This window comes from Apus apus, chromosome 2 (genome assembly GCF_020740795.1).
Source record: "Apus apus isolate bApuApu2 chromosome 2, bApuApu2.pri.cur, whole genome shotgun sequence".
In the NCBI taxonomy this organism is placed as follows: Eukaryota; Metazoa; Chordata; class Aves; order Apodiformes; family Apodidae; genus Apus; species Apus apus.
The window spans coordinates 92,554,877-92,579,826 of NC_067283.1; the positions used below are offsets into that span (position 1 = coordinate 92,554,877).

At 38.6% G+C, this 24,950-nt stretch overlaps 2 protein-coding genes across 2 annotated transcripts in view; both read left to right on the forward strand.

Annotated features, from left to right (window-relative positions):
- GALNT12 (polypeptide N-acetylgalactosaminyltransferase 12) overlaps positions 1 to 3,896 on the forward strand; it is a 94,258-nt gene extending 90,362 nt beyond the window's left edge. Inside the window, exon 11 of the mRNA XM_051609248.1 lies at positions 3,883 to 3,896. The gene's annotated coding sequence lies outside the window, so the exon portion shown is untranslated. The remainder of the gene's footprint in view (positions 1 to 3,882) is intronic.
- Positions 1 to 24,950, forward strand: part of GABBR2 (gamma-aminobutyric acid type B receptor subunit 2) — a 476,938-nt gene that overhangs the window by 28,838 nt on the left and 423,150 nt on the right. The window lies entirely within an intron of this gene.

Sequence of the window (24,950 nt, forward strand, 5' to 3'; positions counted from 1 at the left end):
AAATCTGAAAGAGTCGCATTTCAATATAAAGGGAGATAATTATTACATATTTATTGGTTCTGGCAGTAATAGCAGTAGTAGATGGAGTAGTAGCAGCTGTACTAGTAGCAGCAGTAGTGTATTTTCAAGCAACATGTAGTCCTGAGGAGAAGCATCTGTCAAATTCCCCGTCATCCTGAATCATTGGAAGAGTACTGTTCTTCCTCTGTACGTGGAAGCCCACAATACTGGCCAGTGTTGGTTTGCAAGCAGTGGCTTGGATGAATACTCTCGTGGGGTTTCTCACAGGCCACAGAGTCTACAGAGTTATACCTTGCATCACATATAGCACTGGTGGTGCCATCATCTGGTGTAATCTGAGGTCACTCTGTCACTCTTACATGGGGCACTGCAGGATAAGAATTTAATAATGGGTTTACAGAAGTCTGGTAGGAGCCTGTATGCACAGGGGAATGAAACAAGGGCAAGACAGAAAACAAACACAAAATCATGTGAAGGAATTCTGCCAGTGTGATCAGAGCCTGAAGGCCTGTAGATTTATCCTGTCTGGTGAATGCCTAATCCATAACAAAGAGTCTGTGGGAACAGTGGCTACTTTGGTTTTTTTTTTGAAGACTCTGTATGTAACAGGTCTGGTAAATGATTTTTGATACTGTTCTGTAGCTTCGAGTTGCTTTTACGGTAGGACTTCCATAGCTATAGCAGTATTGAGTAGTTTAAAGTAGTGTATTTTAAATTCTTTTGAAAGTCAGAAGCAGGCAAACTTGGAGCCATAAACTGTGAACTTTTCTGCTGGAATCTAAAAATAAAAGTGCAACATGTTCTTCGTATCTGACATCTGCACAGAAGTTCAGGACACAGTCTGTAAATTTGTGCTGATGGTTTTTCTTTGGTGTTAGCTGGGGGATGGAATTAAAATTTATTATGATCTTGATGAATTGGAGAAACAGTCTGGAAAAAAACAGGTACAGTTCAATACAGACAAGTGCAGAGTTTCAGCTTTAGCATTAGACAAAGTTAATAAATACTTCCCTTACTGGTCTTTAGGTCTTTGATGCCTGTGACTTAATTTGGCAGTTTTCCTCAGTTTTGGATAAAGGGTGAAATCCGTGTTTGTTCATCACCGAAAAGGGGACATACCTTTTAACGAAAAGATGATTAGGGAGGGTTTTGGACCATCATTTCTTTCTACACCAATTGTAACATATTTACATTGGCTGTAACACATCAGCTATGCAGAGAATCCCTAAATCTTCATTAATATTTTTCTTTAGTATTATGTATGTATATATATACACATATAGTCAAGATCTCTTAGCTTAAGTGCATCAAAATGTTACAAGAAGCTGTCATCTGGTAAGAACAAAAGCCTATAAAACATTCACTTAAACATATAGTATGCTTGAGAAATTGTCATATGAAGGACCTATTATTTTTTTTCTTCGCTTACCTCTTTTACGACTAATTTCTACTGCTTTTTCTCACTTCTTCAGTGTTGTACAGCTCATTCACTGAAGATCTGCATTTCTTCCTGTCTTACCATGCATGAATTCACATACTAACATCTGGGAGATTCTGCCAGATGTCACTGAAATTGTTTCTTAGCTTCAGTGCTGGAGATATTATCTCAACTTCAGATACACAGAAGGTTTGTGATTGCTGTGAGGTTCTGTCCTGCTGCTTCTATATTCTCCATGCACAGGGCGTTCTGTGGGGGAGCTGCCAAAGGAAGGGAAATGCCAGGGGTATAAATGTACTTGTTGCATCATAGAGAACAAACAATCCCACATTCTGTCTCCTTATTTCATTGTGAAACAGCCAGGAGGAAGATTAAAAATTAGGGGACAGACCTTTCAGCCTGTGGAGCTTGAAGTATTAAACATAATGCGTCTTTATTGTGCCAGGAGTAGTGAAAGTATGGAAACCTCTCCAATCAGTTCCTTTCTAGATGATTAAAAGAAAATCCACACTAGGGGGCTACGCTCTTACCTGTTTAGAAGGTGATCATATTTTCTACACCTCCTCGCATTCCTTTTGCCTCTGACAGCAACCCCCTGCGTTTTCACCCTGCTCATGATTTGACATCTTTACTTTTCGCTGTATCTGTGTTTTGTCTAGTACTTGCTTTCTTTCTCTACACCTTTTCTCTCACACACAGTGCCATTTTGCCTTGTAAATTAGCCTTTGTAATTAGCCAAATGATTATCTATAAGGTTTTATATTCTGTGCATAAAAATAATATCAGGAAATTAGCTAGCTAGTTAAACAGCCCCACTGCCTTGCAACAGCCTGCTGAATCAGTCACTTGAAATATTATTGGAAACATTGATTGCTGCACTATTCCTAAATGAAATACAGATTTACGTACTTAATCTTCTCATGACAAGGGTAGTCTTAAATTATGCTTGTGAGCATACTTTATTTTACTGTAGTTTATTTTGGGTAAATGGCTTTCACACATAAATCACATCATTGTTCCTCTAGCCAGCCTTGCTGGGAGACAGAAAGAGGATATTGTAAGGTAGAGTTGTAAATACTAGAAGATATAGCATCACTGATATTAGAGTTGTAAGAAAACTGTTTTGCTGCAGTGGTGATCAGGTAGTGAGTTCCTAGTAGAGGATATTCTGACAATACATTTTTATGCTTACCCCTCAGGAATATGGTTATTCAGATCCTTACAGTTAATAATCTGATAGAAGATGCATGCAGAGATAGCCTATTCCATGTGTAACAGACTGCCAAATGTTAACTCTTTGTTGCCAACAGAGATCCAGAGTTGACGTTTGGCATAAAAATGCCAAAGGAAGTGGCTGATCTTTCCATCCAAGGACACAGATAATATTTGGCAGCAGAATGCTGATTCTGGATAGTCATGTGTTATAGTAAGGACTTAAAAGTTACCAGTCAGCCAAATAAGCAAATTAATAAAACAGATGTCACTTGACATAGACCTTATAAAATATGAGGTGAAGAAAAAAAAGCCAAGTCATTGTGAAAGGCTTACATGTGCCTTGGTGAAGAGAGGAAAATTGAGACAAAATGTCTTTGTGCAATACCAACAGAAAGCAGAGTGAACACGCAGAGTTAATCCTACTAGCTACTGCATACATTTTACACAGCTGCAGTTCTGCAGGGATTAAAGCAAACAAAAGTGGCATCACTGCTTTTGTGGTAAGTTTTCATGTCCCACAGATTTCTCTCAAGAAATTGAAGTAGCATCATTGTATAGAAACCTGCGTGATCTTTGGCTGGTATAGTAATAAAACATGTAGTCTAGTCTCTCTGCAGATGTGATACATAAAAAAAAAGAAGGGATGGATACTTTGATGTATGCAGCATGGTGTCAGAAAAGACATCAAATATATACAACCTTAGACTTTGCAACCTCCATTTCAGTCTTCTTGGCAGATTTGGAAGACAGAAATATGGTCCCTGCTTATATTTTTTCAAGTTCCTTGGTTTGTGTATATTTAATAGCTCACTACTATCAGAAGGTTATCAAACCTATGTTGTACTTATTTTTTTTTCTTGCCTTTGGAGTGATAAATTTGGGATGGAGGAATAGGAAAGCAAATGAATTGGTCTTGCTGCAATCTGGAAGAATGTTGCTTATTACCCATTTATTTGTACCCTGCAAGGCAAAAACATCCCCTCACCAGACAAAATCTGATCTCCATGGTCTATTGAGCAGATATAGCTATCAAACAGTTTCTCTTTATTTGTTGGGAAAGATGCTAAATATTTCTGATTTTAATCTGAACTCTATATGCCGATTCTGATATGCCTAGCGTGGGTGTTGTCCATGCAATACATTAGCACAAAGCAGACAACATAGCTTGTCAATCACACTGATATGCATGTTAATCACTACTTTCCTAGATTCCTTGTCATCCACAAGAAATGCCTTGATGGCATTGGGACCAGCGGCATCAACACCAGTACAACATCCAACTCAACATGCTGTCAAAAACCCTTCTCATCTTCCTGCAGCTCTTGCTCCAAACACTCCTTTCCCTTCCCCCACACAACAAGATCCTGATGTGAGATCACAGGACAAGACCAGGCACCTGCACATCAGGTCAAGAGGAGATGTAGGAGAGGCATCAGGTATGAACAACCCTCCTGCGATAAATCCCCCTTTTAATAAATGATATTTTTATGTGCCACATTCATCGTAGACGGATTAGCTGCCATGACTGACCAGACTCAAAGTGTGTCTGAACTGTTCCTGAGAGCTGGTCAGCTCCACCAGGACAGCGACTCCAGGCTACAGATCTTGCACTTCATCACTCCAATGCGAGACCAATTGCAGCAGTTAATGATGGCGTGGCGGGGGTGTTCCTGTCCCAGTGGCCTGGAGATGAACGGAGACCATATTGCTGCCAGAGACTGATGTGTTACAGTGGGGCACAAGGTCCAGTTGCCTTCTGCTCTACCTTGCAACTGGTTTAAATGCCCTCATAATCATCTGCTCCTCAGGACTCTTAACTTCTTTTGACTACTACATTTCCTCGCCTTCTTTCTTTCCCCAAAAGATGCCTTCAAGTCCACCTGTAGGTTGGTGAAAGAACATCAGTTTCATCCTCTGAAAAAAAAAATCCAGGAGGTGTCACTTGCATATTTTTTTCTGTGTTTAATCAGATACAGTAATGCAACAGCATTAACTCAGTGAAGTATAATTCAATAATAACTTACTTTCTGTAGTGGTTTTGATCTGGCTGCCTGAAAACACTTTAAAACATTAATACATTAAATTTAACACTGTCCCTCTTGTGAAGTAGGTAGGCATTATAGCCTTAATTTTACAGATGAGAAAACACAGGCACAGAGAATTTAAATGCCTTGCCCAAGGTCAAATGAGAGATTCCTGCTACAACTAAGAAACTGGGAGGAGGAAGGAACAGTGTGCTTCCGTTAGCTCTGAAGCAATCTATCCAGCTGCTGCCTTTTTATGGAACCAAGTGTGTGCATTAGTGAAATCTACATACATTAACAAATACATTTGTTTATCTTCATAGGTGTAACAAGACACTAGTATAAATTACTTCATAATCAACAACATACTTTTAAATTGAGAGAGTGCATCCAAGTGAGCAGTAGACCAAAGAGGACGTTTTGTTCTTTTATTTTTTTCAGTGTTATACCCTAATAATTTATAGTAGTAGTATTTTTTTTCTTGTTTCTTTCATACAGTTTTTGTTTTTGAGAAGAAATGAACTAAATAAGTAAGCAAGTGTGTAACCCCTGGAGTGGTTGACACAAGTTAATACAAGTCTGGACTTCTGCCTCTGGAGATAAACACAAAACCTGTTATTGAGCATCCCTGAAGCGGTGTTAAAAGAAAAAACATAGGGAGATACCAAGTTGAGACGAAAGCTTTATTGCAGAAGGTTTTAATGACTTTGGGGGTCTGTCCTGAGGAAGAAAAAGGTCTGGAGGGCTGTTAGGGGATGTTTTGCAAGAACAAGGACCTCAGAGACATGCTTGGGAAGGTCTGGAAATGTTAGCCAGAATAGAGGATGTGTAGATCGATTTTTTCTTAAGAACTTTCCAGAATAAGTTTCTGATTAAGCACGCCAGTCATGGAAGAGCCATGCCATGGGGGTCTTATGCTTTGGAAGAGCCTAAAGAATAGTTTCACCATGTTGCTTAGAAGTAGTGCTGTTGGATCTGTGTAGCAATGTTATTCCTAAGTTTCTGAAAAAGGCTGATGACATCAGAGGGTGTGGGCTGAGAAGTGACCTGCCCAAGCAGCCAACTAACAGCAGAGCCAGATTGTCACACAGCAAGAAGGCAGGATATGGAACAAAAAAATATTATGCCTGTCTCAGGATAGTGGGTATTAAATGATCCTTGTCTGTCTTGTCTGTTTCTAACCTTACAGTATCCCTTCACTCTGCCTCTTCCAGCATGTTGAGATGGTCCCTTTCTGACCATGGCCACTTGGGCAGATACAAGAATGGGTTTCAAGCCACTTCAAGCCTAAGCACTTTTCTTCAGAAGAATAGGTCAAGTCTCCATTCAGAGCAGGTCTTAAATAAAGCTTATCAACAGTAATGAGGCTTGAAAACAAACCAAAATAAAATATTTCATTTTATTTAGGTTTGTGTGTGAGAAACTAATGGTAAAAAAATTACTTATGTGATCCACAGAGCTCAAGACATTTTCCATTTCTTCAGTGCTGTAGTCTCCCCATTGCATAGGATAGAACCTGTGTGTGTAATCTAACTTCTGTTCTCCCTGGGGCCAAACAAGTGATGTTCTCCTAAAGAGATTTTCTTTGTGACCCTGGAAAATCTCTTTCTTCTCTTTGGCTGTTCTATCTTGTTGCATGGATGCATATACCCTAGAAGCACTTGCAAACTTTTCCACCCCTCCTTTTTCCTGTAATCAGTTGCTGCCAGCCACTTTCATAAGTGTATATTGGCTTGTTGCCAATTTGCCCAGCTTAATCCATGTAAATACATATAAATGCTTTTATCTCTTCATTCTTTCCCTTTCCACTTGATTTCTTCTGAGATCCTCTGCGTTTACTCTAATTTGTATTGCATGCAGCTCTGTTCTCAAGTTTTTAATAGATACATGCACTTAAATTGTCCAAAACTGTTTTTCAGTCTTGTCTCTGTGGAGAAGAGGACCATAACAACATACTACTCATAGAAAATATGGTCTACTGCATATGCAGCCATCACTGTTCTTGCTTTACAACTGCAAGTAGCTAACTCCCAGCTTCTCAAGGCAAAAGACAAAGGTGCTGTTTCTATCTGGGAAAGTCCAAGCTGGGAGCTACCAGAGGTGAGGGAGCTGGAGGAGAGTGATGAGCCAAAGTTAGGAGCTAGGGTAAGCTTCTAGTTATTTACCCTTCTTTTGCCTACTTTTTTCACATCAGTTCCCATTTCTTAGTCTATCATATGATGCTTTTTCACAGTCATCATAGAATCATAGAATGGTTTGGGTTGGAAGGGACCTTACAGATCATCTAGTTCCAACCTCCCTGCATGGGCAGGGACACCTCCTGCTAGACCAGGTTGCTTGTGTAAAAACACTTAATCCTAGAGCCACCTTCCCTGAACCTTTCTTCTCATTCCAAATCCCTGGCAGAATAGAAGAAACAGGAGACCCCCTTTCTCTGTCCATGTAGCTAATGAATACTCTGTTCCAAACAAAGCTTATTCAAGGGGTTGCTTTGTGTTGCTGCTCATGAACAGTACTTCATAGTATCTTGGATGTAGGGTAGCATGTGTCCTCATGGTGTTATTGAGGAATGAACGGACAAGGAGAAACACTGTTTAAAAAAAGGCAAAAACAACCCCTCCAAAAACAACCTCCTGAAACCAGCAAGAAAGAAATCTATGTCTTGCCTTTTGCCTCACTGAAGGAGGCAACTGCTTCTTGATGAAAGTTTATGTTTTATGTAGACTGATGCATGACATGAGCGATTTTTATGCTATGCTAGTTGATGGAGGAACTGAAAGCCTAGGCTCAATGGTGGGGTGTTTTTTGTGTGTGTGTGTGTGAAACAGCGAATTATTTTTTTATAATTCAGTCTGCATACCTTAGCTTAATCTGTATTGATTTTTATATAAAAATCTATATAACAAAGAATACATCCTCAGGGACTGACTTTTTGTCACCTTTTAGAGTCATACTTCTCCATAGAAATCACTTTTATCATGGAAAGTCACGGAAAGTGTTATTTAAATGAAAAATACAGAGTGTTGCCAGATAGCTGCTTTGAAGATCCAACTGGTTTTTTGCCCATAACACCAAAGTAATGGGCAGAGAGCAAATGTGACAGAGTATTATGCAGAGGCATTTGCTACATTGCTCCCATGAACTTTTTTTGTCATTTCTAATGCACTTAATAATGTATTGTCTTCTCACTAATATACTGATATCTCAGAAGATATAGTAATGAGATATCAACAAGATATATAGTGTACAATATTTTAGCTTTTATTATAAAATAATAGTAATAAAATAATAGATGGCTTCAGACCTTCAAGCACCCCTAACAAACTCATTTAAGGTATTTGCTCTTTCTGGATGTATACACAAATACAGAAAGATAGCTCAAAGATGGTTGCAATCCTGTTTTTTACCAGAACTAGGTTTCCTTTTGTATGCCATTAGAATACTGTATTTTGAAGCATTTATAACTAAGGAGAATCTCGTAATTTCTCAGTCACTCAGGAGCAAGCTGATGATGAAAGGAGAATGGAAGAGAATCAGCTATCATCAAGGATGTGTCATCCAGACCAAAAACTCAGGGAAACAGAAGGCAAGTCTGACAGTACCAGTAGCATCCAAAAGTGTCTGATCATTGTGCACTCTTGCACATTAAAATCTTTGCAGGAACACTTTATGCTTACTCCTGCCCTTGGGGGCAGTACGGTTCTCCTTTGCAGTTTCCTTGCACAGCTTCCTTCAGGTCTGTATTGGAGGCTGAACTTGGATCTTTTGGCATCAGAAATACAAGCTCACTGAGTTGCTAGAAGAGCAATTATATCAGCAGGTTGCAGTGCTAGGCTCTTGCACCAATTAATCTGCCAGCAGCAGAAAAGTAGTCCATTATCTTTCTATTTTAGGAATGTCCAGGATGTCTTTCTTGATAATGTAGGTTTTGATTTTGATTTGAGGATATTTCCTGAGCAGTTTGATGTGGTTTTAAAATTGAAGTGTTTTCAGTCAAGCTTTTTGCCAAAGGGAAATCTTTCTCCCAGTTGCTCTCTGCTGTTCTGCGACCAATTTCAGTGCCAGCCAGGTTTGCAGTGGGCAGACGTTGTCCTTTCCACAGGCCTGCTGTTCAGTAGTTGTTTTCTGGCTGCTGGCTGGATTGCAGCAACCTGAGTCCAAACACAGAGATGATGTAGAACTAAAGCTGGTTTTCAGCGTTTTTCTCATCCTGCTGTTTTTGTTTAATGCAATGTTATTTTTAATGTATAAGAAAGATGATAAATTGTTTCATAAAGTGGAAATTACAATAAATCTTAGATCAAAGGTTTTGGTAAAAGATGAGAGTGATTTTGACAGACATTGTAAAGTAATGAGACCTCACAGATTCACTAAGTCCTATTTTCTGTTATATACTCTCATATACTCTCTTATACTCTCAAAGTATAAGTTATTTAACCACAATAACAATGTTTTGTGCTGATTTCCTTTTTAAAGTGATCCATTTATAATAATTTCATTATATGTTACCAGATTATGGCATAATTTTATATTTGCATAGTCTGTTAAAGTCCATGTACACTTTTGCTTTCAGGACGATGATTTAAAATACAAAGCTGTGTGTTTGCTCAGGCAATAAAAAAAGAAAAATTACATGTATTATTGCACAATAACAAAATACTGTCACAAAATTAAATAATAATAATTTCAAATGCAATACAAAATGTGATCCAAAACATTCTCCTCTTCTTGCAGAAAAGCTAATGATCCTGGGTAGGAAACCATGTAAAAAAGATCTTTGAAGGAATTTGTTCCACATAACCATCTTTTACTTTTCCCTGAGAAGTTCTTTGAAGATGCCTATTTTAATGGCTGTTGAAAATCCGTTGAAGATTTGGAAGATAATCAGCATTAACAAACTTGCCTTCTCTGTACGTTTGTAGGATTGTCAAATACAATCTTAATTTGCCACAGGCATTGTATATTTATTAAAAGTTACATTTTCCCATTTTCCTCCAAGCAGATGGCTCGTATCTACAAAGAAAACTAAGTTAGAGAACAAAGACTGTATGTAATGCCTTACTACTCCTCAGTTGCAGTATTTCTGAATTTTCTTAAAGTGATGACCTGAAACAGACTTTTCCAGTCGCTGCTACCTGTGCCGCAAAGTTTCTTAATTAAAACAACATGGGCTGCCTGCATAATTCTTGGTTAATTTATTTTCAGATGGAGCACTTAATCTGTGTCTGTGTGTTTGCCTATACATAGACATACACATGCATACAAACTTCCTACATGCTTGACAGTATTTTTTTCCCCAAAAGCTGTATTTTCTCACGATAGAATAGGTTAAGTTTATGTTATAGGCCATTTCTGTCTTTTATTATTAAGACCAGATGTGATATATATTAAGCTTGAAAATATCCTGGACATTTGCTTTACAAATTTCATTGAATACAGATAGGCTTTTTTGAGTACACTACGTAAATTCTTATGCATGCACAAGAGGAATTAGTGAGATTACTTTCTGTGAGCACTCTACAGGGAATTCGACACACAGCAGTAAACTGGGTCACAAGCCCTTATAAAGTCAGTGATTGTAAGAATTTTGAGCATAACTTTAAGCTAATGCATCATTCCAACAAGGAAAACTTTTTGGACTTTTGAACCACTAAGTGTTGCCAGATGATCACAAATGTTTGCTTAACACGTCCTTCTGGAAAATGCATTCATCTGCCTGGGAAGAGTTTGCCAAAAGTGCATATAGCCGGATTAGCCTCTTACATGGGTGGCTAAGTGTAAACAAGGGACTTAACACTAGCCTGTAGGTCGTGCATCAGAGCTAAGATGTTCAAATACAAGACATTAATTTATTTGCCTCTTTCCTAACTAATCTCATGTTGGATCATGTGACATGATAGCCATAAAATAAGACATCAAGTGTGTGCGTCTGAGAATATTAGGAGTATTGATAATGAGGTTTTTTTGGTATCTTCAGGTGAGTAACAGAGAAGTTGATCAGAATCTTTAATTTCTTGGTAGAACTGTGAGCAGTGCATGAGCTGTTTGCAGAATCAGGAATCACTCTTTTGGTTTTCATACATTCATTTGAAATGCTTTATTTGCTTCAAAAGGATTAATCTTAATAGCTTTAAAAATGAAAGCCTAAAACTAGCAGGAATTGTTGGCTTAGGACCTACAACAGGGAATTAGTGGCTTCCCACTCACCACTAATGAATGGATTTTTTTTAAGCTCTGTTTATTTATGAGCACTGTTGAATACAAATCTTTTTAAACAAGTCATTTTAGGGAACCTGCTCTGCTTGACTTAAAAAAAATATTCAACAATCATATTAACAAAATGCCATTTGTCCAAATGGCAGCATAGCTTCATTTCACATTAAAACAAAGAAGCAGCATGCTGAAAGAAGAAAATACATAATTAGTAACTACAGACTTCTGAAAATTTACCTCCAAAAATGAATCTTAGCATCAGATACTCTTTGGGCAACCTAAGGTGCAAGTACATACTATCATGCCCTGTCATTCTGCATTCGATATTCTACATAAATGTTCCAGAAAATGCATATTTAAGATGGTCAGTATAGTGATTTGCTGATATCGAAGACCACATGCCTTAAGATTATTAGGGTAAAAAATAATTCAGATATTTGGGATAGCATAAGTACTTCCCTATAAAAGCTTCCTCTTATACATCAGTGTTATTCCTTTTTTTTTGTGCTGGCAAAAGAAAAGAAATTTGAACAGATTAAAACAGACTAATAGTGGGGTGAGTCAGATCCTGTATTTTAATATGAGGACAGAAGTAAAAAAAATTAAAATTTGTTTCTTGGCTTTTCAGAATTGACTGGTAACACTCTAACTGTTGGATTTTCTTCCAGATTTCCTATTTTAAATCCACAAGATGAAAGAGAAAACTATTTAACGAAGCTTAAGATATTTTTTCCTTCTTCCACAACCTCAGGTTTTGTTTTAAAATTTAATTTTTCATCATTGTTACAAAATGAAATTTTCTTTTTCCTGTGTTGTGGTTTGGGCCTAACCCGACAACAAAGAACCAGCCACACAGCTGCTCACTCACCACCTCACCCCCTACCCACTGTGGGCTGGGGAGGACAGAGGCCAACTAGAAGCTCATGGGTCGAGACAAAGGACAAGGAGGGTCCTTCACCCATTAAGGTGAAAGGAAAAACAGACTCAACTTAGGGAAAAAATAGCAATTTTATTTCACACTAATTAAACACACACAGGACACAGACAACACACAGAGCAGGGCTTGCATATGTTACCCCACCCCTCCCTTCTTCCCGGGCCCAAATCACTTTGTTCCTGGTTTCTCTCCCTCCTTCCCCCCAGCGGCACAGGGGGACAGGGGATGGGGTCTGGAGTCAGTTCACAGGCTGGTGGTTCCTGCTGCTTCTTCCTCCTCAGGAAGAAGGATTCCTTACAGTCCTTCCCTGCTTCCCCACGGGGTCCCTCCCATAGGAGAAAGTCCTTCACGAACCTCTCTGACATGAGTTTTTCCCATGAGGTACAGTCCCTCAGGAGCAAGCTGCTCCAGCTTGGGCTTCCCACAGAGTCACGGGCTGCTTTCAGAACAGTCACCTCCCCTGGCATGGGGTCCTCCATAGCTGCAGATCCAAGTCCACAGGTTTCAGGTCCACATTTGCCCCTCCTGGTGCCTTCAGGGGGATGCTCAGCTGTGTTTGTCCTCCATGGGGCACAGGGAGACAGCCTGCCATCTCACCATGGGCTGCAGGGGAACTTCTGCTCAGGCACCTCCTTCCCTTTCTTCATCACCAGCCTTGGGATCTTTACTTTAGCACTGCTTTCCTCTCCAACTCAGCTCTTCTTTCTTACTCTCTCTGCTTTCACATATCACTTCCTTCATCAGTTAATAGCAGAGGCGCATCTGTTGTCTCTCTAATGGCTCTGGCCTTGGCCACCTGAACCAGGGAGTTTTAAAGTGCCTCCCCTGCTACCAAAACCATGCCAGAACCAAACCAGCAAATCTTTTTTTACTTTTCTTGACTTCATGCTTTTCTCTCTTTTTTCTTCTTTGTATCTTTGATCAAGATGTTGCTCTCCAACATTTTCATTCTTGAGCTGTGACACTGGAGTGTGCTGTTTCTGGCATGCAGTATGCTCTGATGAGCATTTCTGGGTAGCTCTCCCCAACGTGGAAACTCCAGGCTAATGAAGGAGTTCAAGCAATGCCTGAGTCACAGGTGAACTTGGTTAAGCTGAACCCCAAGCAACCAGCCACTTTGCTTGCCCCTTTTTTGGATTCGCTTTGGTGTTGGGCTGGGATTCTTACAAGAGCTTGCCTGCATTTTCTTCCTTTACATACCTAACAATGCTGAGAAACAAATTACTTTTCACTGGGAAGCAGAACTACACAGCTCTGGCCATCTGCTACTGCTTAGCAGGGGAGGGATTCTGGTCCTGGATCAACCTACCAGAAAGGTCAGCTAGTTTTAGTTGCTCAAATTACTCCACTGACAGGTTGACCTGTGATTTTCTTCTTCCACCGTAACAAATTAAAACTCAGTTAGAGTGGGTAATGATTTGCTCCATTATCTGTAAGACGGAGGTGGGATAATTGACTGCATTCCTGTTCTGTACTAGAGTTGCCCATCAGATTAATTTGGGGAAAAAAAATTACACTGTGAGAAAACACAGCATTAAGTGGATTGTATGACAGCTTCTGCATCATTCAAGTGGATATCTCATTTTTCGTTTTTGAAGTGACGTATACTATAAAAATGTGTTCCCATTTGTTTTTTTGCTAAAATATGTATACATATGCACACACAGAAGAGCTCATCATTGTTTAGCACTGGCAAAGGTGTATCTTTCAGAGATAAGGCTCCAGATAATTGCAGAAGATATATAAGATCATCGTAGTTATGTATGTATTATATATTTACCATATAATAATTTTTTAAAAGTTTGAATTAGTGCATGCTACCAGAAGGTATTGAAAGGTGGTGCTGCGTGACAAGGAAGGGAATGTCAGGCTTGTCATTGAAATAATTTAGATTAAAATTGCAACATTTGAAAAATCAGCATATAAAAATACATGGAAAAGGAACCATTTACACACAGCATGCAATTGTATGAGTAACTGAAAATGTAGCACTGATTTTTTTCCCCTGTTTGTCCCTTGGCAGTTTCCAGCTGAACTGCTATGCATCAGACTCCATCATTATATCTGGCAGCTGCAGTGCAACATGGTTTTAGAACTTTCTGTGATTCCAGCACTGAAGCACAGCAAGCACTTTACTGGCCAAAAAAATAAAAATAAAATTGCCAGAAACCTCAAATTGAGATATTTTCTGTATCCATGGTAATGATGCTCAGTAAGGCAGGAAGCCTCCATTACATCGTCATTACAGCTCACAATAACTTACCCAGTTTTGAGTTTCCTGGACCCTCAAGTAACAGAGAGGCTAAGTGATCTGGAAAAGAAGCAGCAAGTTCTGGAGGATTGGGGAAGATGATACTAGCCGGAGTGGGTTCTGAAGGATACTTTTTTCAGTCTTTAGTGTTGCTGGCGTGAAGGTTTTTGTTGTATATTTATGCTTTGTTTTTTTCAGGGGGTAGTTCATGGGTAATACATGTAAAAATGCAGGACCTTGTCCTTGCTTCTCCAGGGACAGTGCACATGTTTCTAATTTTTTCTAGCCTTTTTTATCAAGAGCAAATGTGTACTCTTTGGTTTTATGCTACTGGTTTGTTATGTTTGTTTTGTTTTAAAAAAATTAAAATCTTAATAGCACATAGATGGTATATCATGATATGACTGGAATTAAATAAAATTCATGCCTCCCCCTTCTCCACACCTTCAAAAAGAAGAATGAAAATTTAAGCAGTTGAGGGTAGAAAACAAATGAGAACTGGCTTTAAGTGTGTGAATAGACTCACTTATGGAAATCTCAGAATCAGTCTTTGGAAAAAGTTCTACCATTGAAAGCTATAAACATATTTTAATTCTTTCTGAATGAGGATCAGTGTAAGGCAGTGTGTAATTCCAGTTTCCGTTCAGAACAATTTAATTCCACTTTAATTTTAAACAGAATTATAAAAGTTAGATAGTGCTCACATTTCAAAGTACATCTTTAGGGTTGGTCAGAGATAAGGTACATTTATATTTCAGATGTAACTACTAGTCCAGCTCTATAGCACCTTTTATGGATTTGAAGATTCCCTTGGGCCCCTTCCTACCTTGTGCCGTTAGAGAAAAAATTCAAAGAAAAATGGACTACAGCAACAGTTAAACTGGTAGATCTGTAGAGGTAATACTAACAAATATTTAAAGCAAAAATACTTCAGGAGACATTTTCACGAGCTTTCTTAACAAATTTGCAAGTAAGTATTTGTATTATGTGTATCTTTTAGGTAGGAGTCTGTTTTAAATTATTACAGTATGGCCTCTGTCCTGTTGCTATGATTCTAATAAAGAATATGCCAAAGTTGGTTTGAAGGTGCCTCTGGAGGCCAACTGGTCTAAATTCCTGCTCCAGGTAGCCCTCCTGCCCACACTACAGCCAGTCAGCAATGGCTGGGTTAGCCAAACCTCAGAAGCGTCTAGGGCAGAGACTCCACAGCCTTGCTGGGCCTCCTGCCCTGGGTGCTGCTCCAGTGAAAATGTTATTCCTGATGTCCAGCCAAATCCAGCTATTCCTTACTGCTAGATCATCTGCCAGGACTGTGACCCTTGCAGTTCCTTTCCAGGTACTGTTATGGTGCCACTCAGCCTGATCCTCAGCAAACTAACCAAGCCCAGCTCCCTCAGACTCTCCATGCTGGACTGTGTGCCCCAGCCTGGTGACTGGAAGTTTTCTGGAGACCTGAAGCACAACCCAGTTTTCCAGATACAGTGCCAAGCAGAAAAGAATAATATCTTCCCTCTTATAGTCTAATTACACCTAATTACATTATAAGCTAATTGTATCATGTCACAGTGCTTGAGAAATAATTGAGAAATATGGTAAGATATTTTCTAAAACAATGTTGTTCTTAAAAGTTACACAAAAAATGGGGTATGCTTTTAAGAAGCCTTGCCAGCATCAACAGTGCTGTGTAGATCTGAGAAATCAGTGCATGAGTCTTCTGTATTGTAATTGTAATAAATTTTTTAGAGATGCAAGGCCTATTTTCCTCAAACTTAAGTTGAAGTTCACGCTTGGTTAAGTGGCAGAAGGAAGGTAACATGGAAGGTGATTGTGAGCTAGTTTCGTCTTTAATTTCTGGGTGTAGTTTCAAGAGAAGCATCTACAACAGACACCTCTTGTATTGCTGTTTGAAGGCAGGACAGCAGAGGGGAGATCTGTGATACCTCTGTGCATGCAGGATGCCTTCTGTCTCTTACAAAAGAGATGTTGCTAGGCTTCATAAAGGTACTGAAGATGATACGAGGGATTTGCTTCATTACTACTTTTGACATATTTTTTTCATTATCTAGTTAAATACTAATATTATTTTTTAAATGTATTTTTAAAGCAAAGGTGATTAATCACTTTAAAAAAGTAACTTGATTCCATACAGTATACATTATAGTTTTTAAGGATATTAAGAAAACAGTAGATGTTTTCTATTAAAGCCTTTGTCTGTAAGTCAAGTGTAAGCTTCTGTGAATAAATTGTATTTGAGCAGAATCTCTTACATAACTGTTTCTAACCTCCTGACTTTCTTTGTAGTTCTTTGTCCAGTTTGACATTTACAATTTCTGCCATTTTAATAAAAAGGTGGAAACATATTTCCTGTTTTGCTTGTTTTTTATTTCAATTCCACTTCGAAGGATACTGGTTTCCTATAGAAGTGTATTCATTGTGAGCAACTAGATCTGAACAGGGCTTTACATAAAATACAACTTGCCATAGAGAGGCAGTGTCAAATCTGCTTGTAATTACAAAACAGTTTAGGACTCAGTGTCCAAAATGCATCATTTTTTTATCTTATGATAACAAAAGGAGTCCTGAAAATAATACTTATGATGTAACTTCAGTAATCAAACAGGTGTTCTTATCCCAGAATTCTTGTTCTCTTGGTGTGAGATCATCTTAAAATCATAGAATGGTTTGGACAGGAATGGATCTTAAAGATCAGAGATGTATGAAAACAGTGGCACGCAGCCAGTGTGGTAGAAAGCACAAGTAATTAATGTAAGAAAAAAAGTTAAACAGATTGACAAGTGCATTAGGATTTGTAGCTGTCCTGTTGGGACAGATTTAAAGGAAGCATTTGAAAGAGTTTTTGGCTTTTTGCATAGACGTTTTTCTTTAAGATAGTGTGTGAAGATTTTTGTAGGGAAGATGACAGTTGGGCACAAAAAGGCTGCTGTTGCTGACAAGGAGAAAAGACTTCATGCATTGACTCTATATTGAATTTTTTGGAGATTTATAAACTCTAACAGCACTAAAGGGGAAACCTTCCCCCAGCTCTGTATTTTCTACAGTGAGTAATAGTGAGAACAGGAGCTGGCTAGAATGATAAATAACAAAAACCTTCTTGATGAGTGGAACGAGAATTGTTACTTTAGACTTTTTTTTGCCTCTCTGGATTCAGAGCAAAAAGTAAAAATTTCCATTTTTACAGGGAAAATTTCCACCTATACACAAAGAAAACAAAATTTTCTGGAAGGCAAGACATGATTTTTTTTACATTACTGAAATTTTATTTATCTGACTGTGTGACAGAATACTTCAGTCAATCTCATGTCCTGCAAAACTCGACATAAAATCTTACATATGGAAGAAGTAACTGAATGGCCAAGCAGAATCAAGAGTTTGTTTAGGAAGAGAGGACTGAGTTTAGGATTATGATGAGTAGAACAAGCTGTAGGGTAAGAAAAGAGTAGAAAGATGAGGAGTCAAGAGTTGGAGAAAGAGAGAGAAGGGCTGAATTTCTGGATCAGGTGGATGAGGTGGAGCACTCAGTAATGAAAAACAACTATCTCTGTTGCACTGACAGACTGAAAAAATAGTAGGCAATAATGGGATAGCATAAAACCTGGCTGGGGGGCATGACTAACGACATATTTAATTTAGAGTCCTGAGGATTTTTTTTTGTTGTTTTGTTGTGGGTTTTGTTGTTGTTCTTGTTGTGTTGTTTTGTTGTTGTTGTTGTTTGATTTTTTATATCCTTCTAACTGCAAAGGCTTGTTTGGGCAGGACCTGGGTTGCTGCTCTTGGGACAGGTGAAGAGAGGTAGGCCCAGGGGACAGGTGGCAGCAAGAGGTAGGGAGCCTGCAGACCAGCAAGAGCATCCCAGAGGCTATGGGGAGGAGCAGAAACCAGAATGCCAGGGACAGAAATGACGTAAAACATTTCCTAGAGACAGAGGAGGCTGGGCACAGTTTGCTGCAAGTCAGAAAATCACTGAGTTGGCCAAGACTGGGCTGTGAAGCAAGGACCTGCCTACGTGTGCTGTTGTGAGAACAATAAAATTGAAGCAAACTCAGAAGTTGTCTCTCTCAAGTATCTTGATGATTTCCAATGATTGAGGGCATCTGTGTCATGCTATTTCTTTCCAGAATGTAACTCTACAATCAATATGCTGTATTGGCACTTTCAGTGCTAGATATGAAAATACAATAATTTAAATATGTAGCCAGAAAATTTGTTCTATCATCTCTTTCTCTGCTGTATAATATAACTCGTTTTTTTAATGTTTGATATAGATTCTACCTGGAATGTAGCGGTCCCTGTAGCTTTCAGGCTAATCTTGCCCTTCCCTTGCTCCAAAAAAAAAGACAAATACAGCCCAGTTAGATGAATTTGGATACACCAGCCAAACATTTAATATAGAATGAAAATTCTTTAGATGCAAAATACTAATTCTTCCAAAGCAATAGTAGCTACTGACATTTAAAAATGTTTTATTTGTGTATTTTGGGTTTTTTTAAACATTGGTTTCTTGATCTATTCCTTGCAATCTTCATTTGACAAAAAGCCTTCTTTTGACTGACTGTTTTCAATGGCCACTGAAGTTGCCAATTTCTAACTCCAGCTGCTGGTAAAAACAAGTGACTGAAAAAGGTATGACTAAAAGCAGTCTTCAGGTAGTTTTTCCAGATTACATTTTTTTAGAAGAAACCAAATCTTTGTAAGAACCCTGAGATAGGAAGTTCTTTTGCAATAATTGTCATGGTACCGGTTGCAATGCTCTTTTTGAGATAATGCACAATATCAGTGCTTTCTCCACCTCCTCAAATGTCCCAATAGAGTTTATAATGCTGTGACGGTAGCACAACTATTCAATTTAAGGGGCTACTTCCATCTTTTAGCAAAGATTCTTGTTACAGTAATGCACCCGCAGGCCGTGTAGCTAACAAGCGTGTTTGCTTCATGCTCTCAAGCACTGGCATCGCAATTGCACAGGTAGGGTAGTCTGGTAAAGTACAGGGAGCCTCTTGCTCAGCTCTTCACCAGAAACTGGAGAACAAGAGGACTGAGGGGACAGTGCACCCTGTGCCCCGTCCCACCCTAAAATGACGTATTGGATGGCGATGCATGTATCTTACAAAATCATTTATTGTACTTCCAGTGCTTCATCATAGACAAATGTTTCAATATACATATTTAATCAACCTAACTTTGGCTATTTATACCTAAAAAGTTTTAATTGTAGTCTAATAAGATTTTTCTGTTTTTTGGAACTCTCAGTGTTTTGTCACCTTCCAGTTGGAAATGTACGAAAGCCAATCTCAAGCTGCATTTGCCTTGCAAAGTTTCCTGGCTGCTGCCTCATAAAGATTATTGGCCTGAGCAGGTCTTTGGGCTGACCCAGTGGCTTAGTTCTTACCAGGCTGCTGGTGTGACAGACAGGTGAACCCAGTTTAGCAAGGCAGATGTGGTTTTGGTTTTTGTTGTTGTTGTTTTGGTTTGGGTTTTTTGTGATGGTTCTTTCTTTCTTTTTCCCCCAAATCAGAGCAAGTGTTTATTTGTAAATGTTTGTCTTCAAGCATACTGTGATGTTTATCTTCTAGGAGTGCAAAACACTACTACGCTGCCTGTTGTTTCCTCCTTATCATTTCAGCATCTTTCTGAAAGTATATGAATATACATATTATGCAAATTAGGGTTTATAAATCAAGAAATAATCGTATTTGCATTAGTGCAGATGCAAATTTTGATGTTGAGTTACAACCATTTAAAATAGTTTTATAAGCACCTCTCTTTACCTTGACAAAAATAACTCATTTCTGGAAGCAGTAACAGTCACACAAGCCACTCGGCTATTTTAGATAACTTCTTTTTGCTTTGGGATGCCATTTGCCGTATCCAGTGTGTCTAATCTGTGCAAATTCAAAAGGACAACGATTTGTGTGCTGGTAAACCTGTTGTTCAGAAGGCCACCCCTTGTATGACATCTGTATGACTCATCTTGTACAGTGTCTGGATTAAACAGCTATTCCCTTCCTAGGAGAAGCAAACATGAAGTGTATGTTACATGGGAAGGCGTTCAACTCACTCAAGCTTCTTTCTTCTTGGGGTGGAGCTTTGAAACAAAGAAGAAAAAGTAATTGTACAAATAAAGATCTGAACATAAATTTCAGAGTTAAGAAATTAAAATCTACTGGAGTGCATGGAGGGAGAAGAATGAGTGGGATAATAGTCTGATATCAGTGCTAGAGGCATACCCAGGCCTATGACTTTAATAATGACAAATGTCTGCTGTATATAGAAATATTTATGACCTCATGCTGTAGTGTAGGTTGTTCTTTATAAAAAACCTGGATACATTAAGCAAAGGTTTGAAGTGATTTGCTTGAAAATATAATTTGGAGATCACCCCTGCAGAAATACTACAACAGCAGTGTCTTTGGAAGAAGAAATCAAATCAAATTGATAGCCTGGGGGAAGAAAATGCTTTAAAATAAGATCATATGATCTTCAGATGTAATCAACAGTGTAATAATTTTTACAATAACACTGGTAAATTCATAGCTAATGACTTACTGATTTTTCACTTCTTGTTAAGTTATTCCTAACTGAAAATTGTTAAAAAAATAGCAGTCACACAGGCAAGAGACTCAGTGTTAGATGCTTCCCTTTAGAATGTTTTTAAGCAGCTGTTGACGAAGAGAACACTTTTAATTTTTTTATTTTTATTTTTTTATTTTCTGGGTGCCTTTTGGCTGCTACACCTTGCTTTGAAGGATTTCTTGCTTCCCTTCTTAGTGGTGCCAATGGTACTAGTTTAGTTCTAAGAGACCTCAGTGAGGTTAGATACAAACACACCATTATGTTTGCCTGAGGAAATTCTTGATTGTAACCTGATACCGTAATGAACAACATAAGGTGTCAAGTGTTATTACAGTTAATGGGCCTCAGTTTTCTTGCCACAAGCTTGAACAGCTGCCACCATGACAAGGCACAAAAAATTTTAAGGGCTGCCAGGGCTTTGGGATTGTTTGTTTTTTTTTCTCCCCCTCCCCATACAGATGGAGAGGGATAGGTAAGTGGGAACATAACAGAATAACAAAGCCTGTAGAATTAGTAGACTAGAGAAAAACACCAGCAGAAGGCAAAGGCAGCCTTCCAGTACAGCTCATGTCACACTGTATATGAACTATCTTGTTTATAGCAAATGGAGCTTTGAAGCCAGCAGCAACTGAAAATGTAATTGCAAGCATCAAGCTAGTGGTAGCAAATCAAATATTACAAATACAGGTGAGACAAAGTGACCAAGATAAGGCAATAAAACAATTCCAGACAAATTACTGAGAGATGCCGCCTGAAAACTTAAAAAGAGTAACAAAATAAAATCCTATAAAGAGCTGAATAAGTAAACTGAAAAACTTCTGTTTATAACTGAAAACATTTTGTTGTATTCCAGTAAAAGCAATGTGAGAAGTAATAACTGTCTTTTATGAAAGCGATTAATGTAAAGGGCAGAACCATGCTAGCATAAAATAATTCTTTGCTGTTCATTACTCTGAATGCTTTATGCAACTGGTATTAACTGAGTTTTATCATATCTAACTATGAATAGAAAAGGAATTAATAAAGAGACTGGAAAAAGAAGGGGCAAAGATAATGCAGCACCCTGTAGTTTTATAAGCTTCAAATAGCTACTTGAACCAAAAGGAATTCCTCTGAAAATTTTACTTCAAATATGTTGCCAGAAGTAAGCTCAGTTTTACTACTGTAATTCCTTATTGCATGTGGCCAGAGGCACTGGCCAGCACTTAATGACAGAGACAAGAGATGTAGAGTTGAGACATAAAAAGTGAGTAGCAACAAGGTTATACATAATGGAGATGCAAGTCATGAACCTCTACAACTATACTTTTGAAAGCATAAACACTAAACTGTTGTCCTTAGGGAGTGTTTTGAATTCTTCCTATGGCCTGGTTATGAAGATCATTTACTTACTAAAAGACTTGAGACTTGGCAAAGAAAAAATAAAATTCAAAGTATACAAGTAAGCTTGAAGGCAATCATAAAATGAAGAACATCATCTGGAATAGAATAATGGGTGAATTGTAAAGTGGCCTAACAACATCCACAGATTTTACATCCAACTAATGCCACTTCCCTCCCCCCCCAACCCTTTCTTTTAGGGAAGAGAATCAGCACAGGAGCTCTCCCAGAGGGCAGCTGGGAAAGACTAGTTTGTCACTGCTGTATCTTGACCATGAGCTTTTGTGGCTCTTGAATTCTTGTTGCTTACAACTTTCAGGTAGCCCAAGTGCAATTTTTATGTTGAAGCAAAGCCAGCAAGCCAGCCCAGATCCTGCCAGGTACAATGAGTCTTAGATGCTGTAGGCAAGAGGCCAACAGGGCTATCCAAGGTCAGGCACCATGGCTCGCCCCAGTTCAGACCAGTTCTACTTTGAAGTTGTTCACAGGCAGAAAATAGCCATTACTTCCATGAGATTGAATTAACTGCAACCTGCTGCCTCATTGAGAGGAAGGGCAGATGGCAGGTGGTTGCTCCTTACAGAAAAAGAGCCAGCCAAAGCCTCTGCCATGCTTATTTATGCCTACGCAGCAGCAGGGCTGACTGCTCCAGGTACTTCTCCACCCCTTAGCCAGGGCTGTTTCAGAGAGAAGACATCTGTACAGCTGTCCCACTTGTCAAGCTCTATATTAACTGTATTCTACCTGAGTTTGTAAATAGTTTACTGTTTTCTTTAAAAATAAATAATAAAAAAAACCCTCCACAAAACAAACAGCTATCTTTGCCTAGCCTTAGTCACAGCTGAACAGCTGTGAAGAAGCATTTCTGCTAATGCAGTACCAGTCCCAGCAGAGAAACTCAGCTTTTCACAGGTGGCTCTCATTTTCTGGGTTGCTGACTTGAGACCTCAGTGTTTGATTTGCAGAAGCACTGAGTAGTTGCAGCTGCAGCTGAAGTTAATAGTAGTTGGGCTTTGAACATGGAAGAGTACTGTGTAACAAGTCTTCTGAAAAAGCAGTTTTCAGTATTTTCAGACTGAGCATCCAAAATTAGTAAGAAGTGTGTGGTGTTTTGTATTTTTCTTTGATCTTTCTCTCTGGGGCATGTTTTAATGTTAAATATGTTATAACTTGTTCTTGTTGTAGGTATGTTGTGAAAAGAAATGTATTAAATTATATAAAGCATGTAGATATAGTTATGAACTTACAGACAAATCACAGAAGAAATTATTTGTTTTCTGTATGTGAACTCCTGTTGAGCTCACATAAAGATTTCATGGAAGTAAGTTGTGTGCTGAATCAAGTAGGATAGGACAAAGAGTAGCTATAATTTTCTCTGTCTTGTTCTCAGAATCATATGAAATGGTTTAAAAAGATAGGGAATCTGTAAAGTCAGTTATGGTCTCTCCATGTTGTGTAACTTGCTTTACTTGAATTACTACTGTTTTATTGAGATGTAAATTAAAATACCTTGAAGGATTGAAATCCTTCACTCCAGTGTGAAGAGAGGTCCTATACTGTCATGGGCTGTAATATGGTCTCTTAGTGCCTATAGAATATTACAACCAATTAATTCTCTTGCAAGGGCTTGCAGCAGTGCCAGATGAGAATCACAGTCAAAGCCTTAGCTTCAAAATGGGTAGCAGCTTACAAATAACAGTACTGTAAGTACATAAAACGTTTTAGTAGTTATCCCTTGGTTCTGTGCTTACTGATACTTTTGCTGTATATGGTTACGTGCTTATGTATTTATATATTTGCTTTATCAGGACAGTGTGGGGACTGAGGTGCATCAAAGAATCATTGATATGGCAGTCTTAAAAAGTCATCTCCTGTGACAGGAGAAGCCAACTGTGTGCCTGAACTGCTAGGTATCTTGTGCTTGTTAAAATGTTACAGGGGAAAGAGTGATATGGTAAGGGATAGGAATCCTTAAAGTTTTGCATTTTCTTTCTTCTGCATAGCTGTGGCTGATGTAAGAAGTGTTGTAGCTGATTCTAATTAGGATCTACGTATGTAATTGCCGTCAGCCTCTTTATGATTGTTTGTGCTTAGGATTTTATGGCAGTTTTGCATTGCAATTAGTTTAGATAGAAGTTGGAAGGTGAGTTTGATGAATCTGCTTGTACTGATTTAAGATTTCCCCTGGCTGTTAGAAATTGCCATCTTCATTACAGTCAGAAGAATGAGGCAAGTATCTGTGATTCAGGCTCTCAATTCCTTATCCCACATTAGACAGAGGTCCTGAAGAGCTTGAGTTTCTGATAAGAAGTCAGACAGTCAGTAGGAAGACCTAACATGTAAGCTCATGACCCTCAGCTCTTTGCTAAGGGCCAGCTAGGGACAGAGCAACCATGTTTGGTGCTTACAGTAGTCCCCAAGTGTCAGGCTCCCATGCTAACTTTTAAAGCTCTTGTCTACTTCCCTTCCCTGCTTCTAAATTTCTGTTGCTGTGTGATACCAGCCCACAGATTTGTTTAGTGACTTTATCTCCATACATTATCAATACAGAAGTCATTGTGGTTTTATTGCTCCTCCTGAACCTGATGTCTGATAAAATATGATGTCTAGGGGACACTATCTAAAGTGGAACAATTTGTCATACTACTGACTAAACAATTCAAATATTGAACATCAGCAGGATTTTGTAATCTAAGAAGTCCAATTCAATGCTGTCTATTACATAACAGATGAAAAAGTGAGAAAGCACAGATACCTTTAAACCAGTGGAGAAAACTATTTCTCACATGGGTAGTATGTCCCTGAAAAGATAATCAGTGTTTCTAATTGGCAGCAAACTGAATGTACTTTAGCAGCTTTCTGCGGAGGCTACCGTAAACC